Source organism: Cervus elaphus, chromosome 21 (genome assembly GCF_910594005.1).
Source record: "Cervus elaphus chromosome 21, mCerEla1.1, whole genome shotgun sequence".
Taxonomy (NCBI): Eukaryota; Metazoa; Chordata; class Mammalia; order Artiodactyla; family Cervidae; genus Cervus; species Cervus elaphus.
Window position 1 is genome coordinate 31,513,225 of NC_057835.1, and position 7,016 is coordinate 31,520,240.

The 7,016-nt window shown below is 45.8% G+C and overlaps 1 pseudogene; it reads left to right on the forward strand.

The window, feature by feature from the left end:
* Window positions 1-1,335: 1,335 nt before the first annotated feature.
* LOC122679703 lies at window positions 1,336-1,463 on the forward strand (annotated as a pseudogene).
* The last annotated feature ends 5,553 nt before the right edge of the window (window positions 1,464-7,016 follow it).

The following is a 7,016-nucleotide window of genomic DNA, read 5'->3' on the forward strand; positions in this document are numbered from 1 at the left end:
GTATGAGTAAAATCCAGTAGTTGGTGACAGACAGGGAGGCCTGGTGTGCTGTGATTCATGGGGTCACAAGGAGTCAGACACAACTGAGCGACTGAACTGAAGTCATGCAAGTGGAGACATACCCACTGTGAAGCCAGTGAAGGGCCTGGAGTCCCAGGGGTGAGTCACGTCACCTCCAATACTGTCTCTTTGGGTAACACCAGCAAATACTAGGAACAGCATGCATCTTCAAAAGCCAAAATGGTTGGCAAAGAACGGGAGCACTGTCCTATGCCTCTTACTTAAACAGAAATTTAATTTCATTCTAATCCTCCGAGAATACACCTTCATCGACACAGAGAAAAGTATGTGTTTGCTCATCTCAACAAGACACATAATAATCCCTGACATTAGTCAATAAGTTGGAAGTGGAAATTCAATCATAAAAGACATTTCTGCTTCCAGATGATGTAGAAATGACCTCATTAAGTTTGTTCTCAAAAAGTGTTTTCCCCAAAAGCTGATGACTCCTTGAATGGTGATGTTAAATGGCTCTGATGAAGACACACACAGACTCAAGTGTCAGCATTAGTGATGCCTATTTCTGTCTTTGTCGTCATGGTGACAAGAAATTAAAGAAGACTAGATATCATCAGTGAATGCAATGCTTTGGGAGCTCTTAAGTGAACAATTCCTTTAGGGACAAGGATCCTGGGAAGAAAAAATGTGTTGCAGGCGGGGTTGTATGCAAACATCTTCAGAGAATAGGGGAGTGGGCAGTTAATGAGGAGGTGCTATTCAAGGTAACCCCATATCCCACACCCGTAAAGGAGGCTGACACCAATCCCATTTGGTTGTTAAGTGAGAAAATACATGGAAAGTAGTCAACACAGGCCCTGACATATTAGTGAGTCCCCACAAACATGAGCCTTCCCTCACTGTTCTGCCCCTTTCAACATCCCCCTTCTCCCTCTTCCTTGCCCTTGCTGAAAGCCAAGAAGCTGTTCTTAGGGCCATGGCTTACACCGGCTCTAACCCTCATGGTCTGAGGGTAGGGGCCACTGACCTAGAGTTTACTACTCTTAGAAGTACCTTCTAGTTTGCAGAGTAGACTTCTATTTTGGTTTTTATTCCAAGAAGTTTTGGGGCTACCCTGATAGCTCAGCTGGTAAAGAATCCACCTGCAATGCAGGAGACCTGGGTTTCATCCATGTGTTGGGAAGATCCCTTGGAGAAGGGAAAGGCTACCCACTGCAGCATTCTGGCCTGGAGAACCCAATGGAGTCTATAGTCCACAGGGTCGCAAAGAGTTGGACACTGAATGACTTTCACTCAAGTTTCATGCAGAATTATCTGAGCCCTTCTTCTAATTTGGGATAAAATTTTTTTATTTAAAGTTGGGGCATGGCTGCAAAGAGCAGCCTCCCTGGATGTAGGCAGCCTGTTGCCTGTACAGGTTGCCCTGAGAGACCTTGCAGACAACCCCTTCCAGTGGGCATTGCTGACTGGCATGCTATCCCCAGTCTATGCTCCAGACAAGTATGCACCTTTGGGAAACCCCAGGGCGCAGTGGCCAGAGTCCACATTGGCCAAGTCGTAATGTCCATCCACACCAAGCTGCAATCACAGCAAGGAGCGTGTGATTGAGGTCCTTCGCAGGGCCAAGTTCAAGATCCTCAGGTATCAGAAGATCTAAATCTCCAAGAAAGTGGAGTTGAATGTGAATGAATTTGAAAACATGGTGGCAGAAAAGCAGCGCATCCCAGATGACTGCGGGGTCAATCCCTAACCCTGGCCCTCTGGACCAATGGCGGGCCCTGCACTCATGAGAGGCTTGGCACTGGCCCCTCCTTACTCGTGCCCACCAATACATCCTACTTTCCTGTTAATAAATAAATTAAGCTGGGGAAAGCTCTACTGTGAAGTTGAATCCTACTTTCATGCCTTCTTACCTGGAAGCACGTATGTATCTGGATGTTACAGTCACCTGCCAGAAGAGATCAGTCCGAGGAGAGAACTAGTGTCTCATTTTGTTGGTGGTGGTGTTTAGTTGACAAGTTGGAGGCTACAAATCTTAGGCTTTCCTGAGTTGCTCTCTTAAAGAAGAATTCAGGCCCCAGGCTCATTCTGTGCTCTGGCTTTCCTGTGACCTAAAGCCTGGAAGCCTTTCACCTCCAGCTGGTCAATCGGAGAAAGAAAGAAAGAAAAAGTGATGACATGGGGACATGGTGGGGGGGATTTTTAGGGGCTGGGCCTGGAAACGGAGTCTGGGACTTCTCCTACTTTCCTCTGCCCAGAATGTAGTCACAAGGACCTCACCAAACAGCAAGAAAAGCAGAGAAGAGATTTGAGCTGTGGCCCAGAAAGGGAAGGAAAGGAATATAATAACCATAGGCTTCCCAGGTGGCACTAGTGGTAAAGAACTTGCCTGCCAATGCAGGAGATGTGGGTTCAATCCCTGGGTCAGGAAGATCCCCTGGAGGAGGGCATGGCAACCCACTCCAGCATTTTTGCCTGGAGAATCCCATGGACAGAAGAGCCTGACGGCTACAGTCCATAAGGTCGCAAACAGTCCGACACCACTGAAGCAACTTAGCATCCAAGCACATGTGATAACCACATAGCAAATGCTGCCTGACCATCTTTTACTACAGATAGTTTTGTTCAGTGGTTTTTTTTTTCATTGTAATTAGTAGTTGTTGTATTAGAATTTCACCAATAATTAATAAAATTCAAGGATTGGGAACCAAGGAAATTATCTTCAACTTTTAAGATCCTATAGAAAAATAGAGACTATCTTCAATGGCATCTTTCCACAGCCCTATGAATATATACAAGCCAACAGTGACATCATCCACAACACATCCAGGGAAGCATAGAGCCTCCCTCTCCAGAGAGAAAACTCTCCCTCCTCATCCCTTCTCCCTTTTCCACCTTCCAGGACTTCATCACAGACTCAATGGACATGAGTTTGAGCAAGCTCTGGAGGACAGTGATGTACAGGGAAGCCTCGCGTGCTGCAGCCCATGGGGTCACAAAGAGTCGGACACAGCTAAGAGACTAAACAACAACAGAGAACTGTGTGGTCTCCTCAGTGTCTTTGCTACCCACCTACTCCTCACACTCAGCCTTGGACATCAGACCTAGTTGGGCCAGATGTTGGTGCTGGGACGATGGAGATAGGAAGAGCAGTCTATTTCCTGACTTTTATTACCTAAGGCATCTTGTGTTACCTTCTGGCCCAGAGAAGTTGAAGGATGTGCAAAAGTTGAGGGGAATAAAAAAAACTCCCCAACCTTGCTGAGAGGTTCTGCTCTGCCCAAGCAGTTATAGTCAGGAAGGGTTTCTGGACCCTTTAACGGACCACAAACTAAAGAAGAGGGAAGGAGTCCCTGAAGGTCCAGTGGTCCAGACTTCAGCGTCTCGGTTTTAATCCCAGCTCAGGAATCAAGATCCCACAGGTCTTGCAGCAAAGCCAAAAATTACTCTTAAAAACTTTAATTAAAAAATAAAGAGTGAGTCACAGCTCATAAAGGGCTATCTAAATTTAGGTTACTAGGTTTATCTCCTTACATTGCTCCCAAGCCTTTTGTAAACTCTTGCTGAATGTATGTACGTTACTTGTATGTGCTGGGGTGGAGGGTATGAATTAAAATATTTAGTGCAAATTTGGCTCTAGGTACTAATCTTAAAGATGCACCTATTCATCGACCCAGCAATTTCTAGAAAATTGTCTTAGAGATGCCACATATGTGCAAAAAAGTTGTTCTTCACTATTTTTATTGAAGCAGTTTTGGTAATAGGAAAAGACTGGACACAAAGCAAGTGCTTGGAAACTGGCTAAATGAATTATGGTAGAGCCATGCAGTGGTCATTACAGAAAAGAAAGAGGGACTTCTTTTCTATAATGAAGGTGGCGCAGTGGATAAGAGTCCACCTGCCAATGCAGGGCACACGGGTTCAATCCCTGGTCTGGGAGGCTTCCACAGGCCTCAGAGCGGCTAAGTCCATGCATCACAATTACTGAGCTGGAGCTCTGCAACAAGAGAAGCCACCGCAATGAGAAGCCCGCACACTGCCAACTAAAGAGTAGCCCCTCTGGCCGCTCCTGGAGAAAACCAGAGTGCAGCAATCAAGGCCCAGCACAGCAAAAAAATAAGGAAATAAAGCATTAAAAAGAGAGAGAGAAAAGAACGAGGAACTCTGCGTGCTGGAGTAGTTCTAAGACACAGCCGGGGGCATTCACCCGTGGTGGTGTGTGCCATGTTCTATCACGCATTGGTGAAAGGGGAAGAGGGAAACCATATCCTGTATTTGTCTCAGCCTGGAAGATGCAGAGAAACCAGTTACACTGGTTGTTTCGGGGAGGGAGAGCTGGGGGGCTGGGGACACAGACCAAAGGAGAAGACTTTGTAGACTCTCCTTGTATGATCGGCTCAGGAAAATTCAAGTTGGTAATAAATAAACAAAATGTTTTCATCTTCAGTCAGCAGTGCCATGGGCTACTGGGAGAAGAGGTCCCATTCTTCCTTTTAGTAAACGCCTCCAAGGTCAGGACGCATCTGTGAAGCCAGGGTGACTCAGGTATCACGTGGGGAGGAGCCGAGGCGCCGGGGTCTACACTTCCTCCAGCCCCACATGCAGAGTCCCTCCCTAAGGTGCCAACCTAGAAGAATCCAGGTTTTCTTTTACCAAGAAAGGTGGCATTTTCTTTCATGGGTCATCGGACTCTGTTTTCATAGTTTCTTTAGTTTGGCTGAAACTCGGGAAAGTAAACAGCAAAAACAAGTGAACCATAAAATTAAGCCTGCGTCACTGGGGTGTGAACTAAGATCATTAAATCTGTCATGTGAGATCTAAATATTAATGTAGAACTCTGATGATACTGTAAAATTGTGCCAAAAGTAGACTAACCCACAATAATAACAGAGCAAACAGCACAATGGACAAACCTGAGGAAGGACTCACCCCTTCCAGTTGGTATTTACACGAGCACATACTCATCTTTGGGCTTCCCTGGTGTCTCAATCCACCTGCAATGCGGGAGACCTAGGTTCAATCCCTGGGCTGGGAAGATCCCCTGGAGAAGGGAATGGCAATCCACTCCGGTATTCTTGCCTGGCGAATCCCCATGGACAGAGGAGGAGCCTGGCGGGCTGCAGTTCCTGGGGTCGCAAAGAGTCAGACATGACTGATCGACTAAGCATAGCACATACCCATCTTTCATGACAAGGAGAGAAATGGTGTTACAGATACTTAATGCATCAGGGCTCAGTGAATCTGGGGAGAAAGCAGACGGCTTGTGTAGATCTGAGAGCATGTTAGTGTTAGACAAATGAGCCACAATTAGGTGGGCGTGGTGAAGGCTCAGCCTGTTGCATATGCCTAATTGTCGGCAGGGCATGTTCACATGTTCGTCCTCTATGCTCTTCAGGAGTTCATGCACATGTGGTGCAGGCTGAAGGGCAAGAGCCAGGGGCAGTGAGCACAGCTAAGAAGAGCGAGAATCCACTATACTACCAGAGATGGGCTTCCCTCTGGGCTCAGTGGTAAAGAATCCGCTTGCCAGTGCAGGAGACGCGGGTTTGATCCCTGGGTCAGGAAGATCCCATGGAGAAGTAGATGGCAACCTACTCCAATATTCTTGCCTGGGAAACCCATGGACAGAGGAGCCTGGTGGGCTACAGTCATGGGGTTGCAAAAAGACACGACTGAGCAACTAAACAACCACCAGCAATGGAGGAGCCCAGCCTGTGCCTGAGGGAGAGGAAAATCCTCCGTCCCCCTTCTCCTCCTTTATTGTGCCCAGTGTGGAAGCAGGGTTGTTGCCAAAAAAAAGAAAAGCAAAGCTTCATGATCTACGTTAGTTATCACTGATCTACAAATGTCATGAGATGCATGGAAGAAAGAAGACTGGGGGCAGGATGGGTGACTGAGGAGGAAGAGGAAAAAGTCTGAGCAGAAAGGGAAGAAGATTGGAGTGACCACAGAACTTTAAAGATGAACGATAGCTACAGAGAGTGGTAGGAAATCTTAGTGTATTTGTGACTGTGAACCCTCTGCCTCTCCTGTAGCCTCATAAAAAAACAGAATGAAAACATCAGTTATTACTCCTCAGTGCTTAATGGAGTTGGATTTATGTTCTTTTCTGTGTATGGTGCTGGGCTGACATGGGTTTTGAGTTGGAAGCAAGAAAGCCTCATGTTTGAGGGGGTTGAATTATTCAAATTGAAACTTATTTCAACTTACTGAAACAAATTGAAACTTACTGAATTATTCAAATTGAAAATGAACCCAGGACACTTTTCAGTATATTTGATGTCTGAGGCACTTGACACCAGTATTTACTTACCAATGGTCATCAGAGGCTTTACAGAACTTTGAATTGCCAGGTTTTTTTCTTTATTTTATGAAAGGGACCACATGGCCATGGTCTTCTATAGTGGAGTCAACTCACTCAGGGAATGAAGTTGCAAAATGCATGCATAAAACAAAAGTGAAGTATAGTCAGAATTTCCATTTAAAATACAGGAATTCAGGACTTCCCTGACCGTCCAGTGGTTAAGAATCATCTTGCAATGAAGAATACCCGGACTCAATCCCTGGTCCAGGAACTAAGATCCCACATGCCACTGGCGACAAAGCCTGTGCACCACAACAAAAGATCCCACACACCACAACTAAGACTCAACGAAACCAAATAAATAAAATTAAAAAAAAAAATACTGAATTTCATCCCTGAAGTCCGTTACTGGTGAATTGTATACCAAAGTTCAGCCCAGTCAGGAGTTTTTCAGCATTGAACATACAGCCCTTCATTGGTTATTTAGTCAGCATCAACCGCACGCAGTGATATAGGACAAAAATAGTCCTCACCTACATGTAAATTATGATCTAGGTGATGCATGCTAAGTCACTTCAGTCATGTCCAGTTCTGTGTGACCCTTGGACTATAGCATGCCAGGCTCCTCTGTCCATGGAATTCTCCAGGCAAGAGTATTGGAATATGTTGTCATGCCCTCCTCCAGGGAATCTTC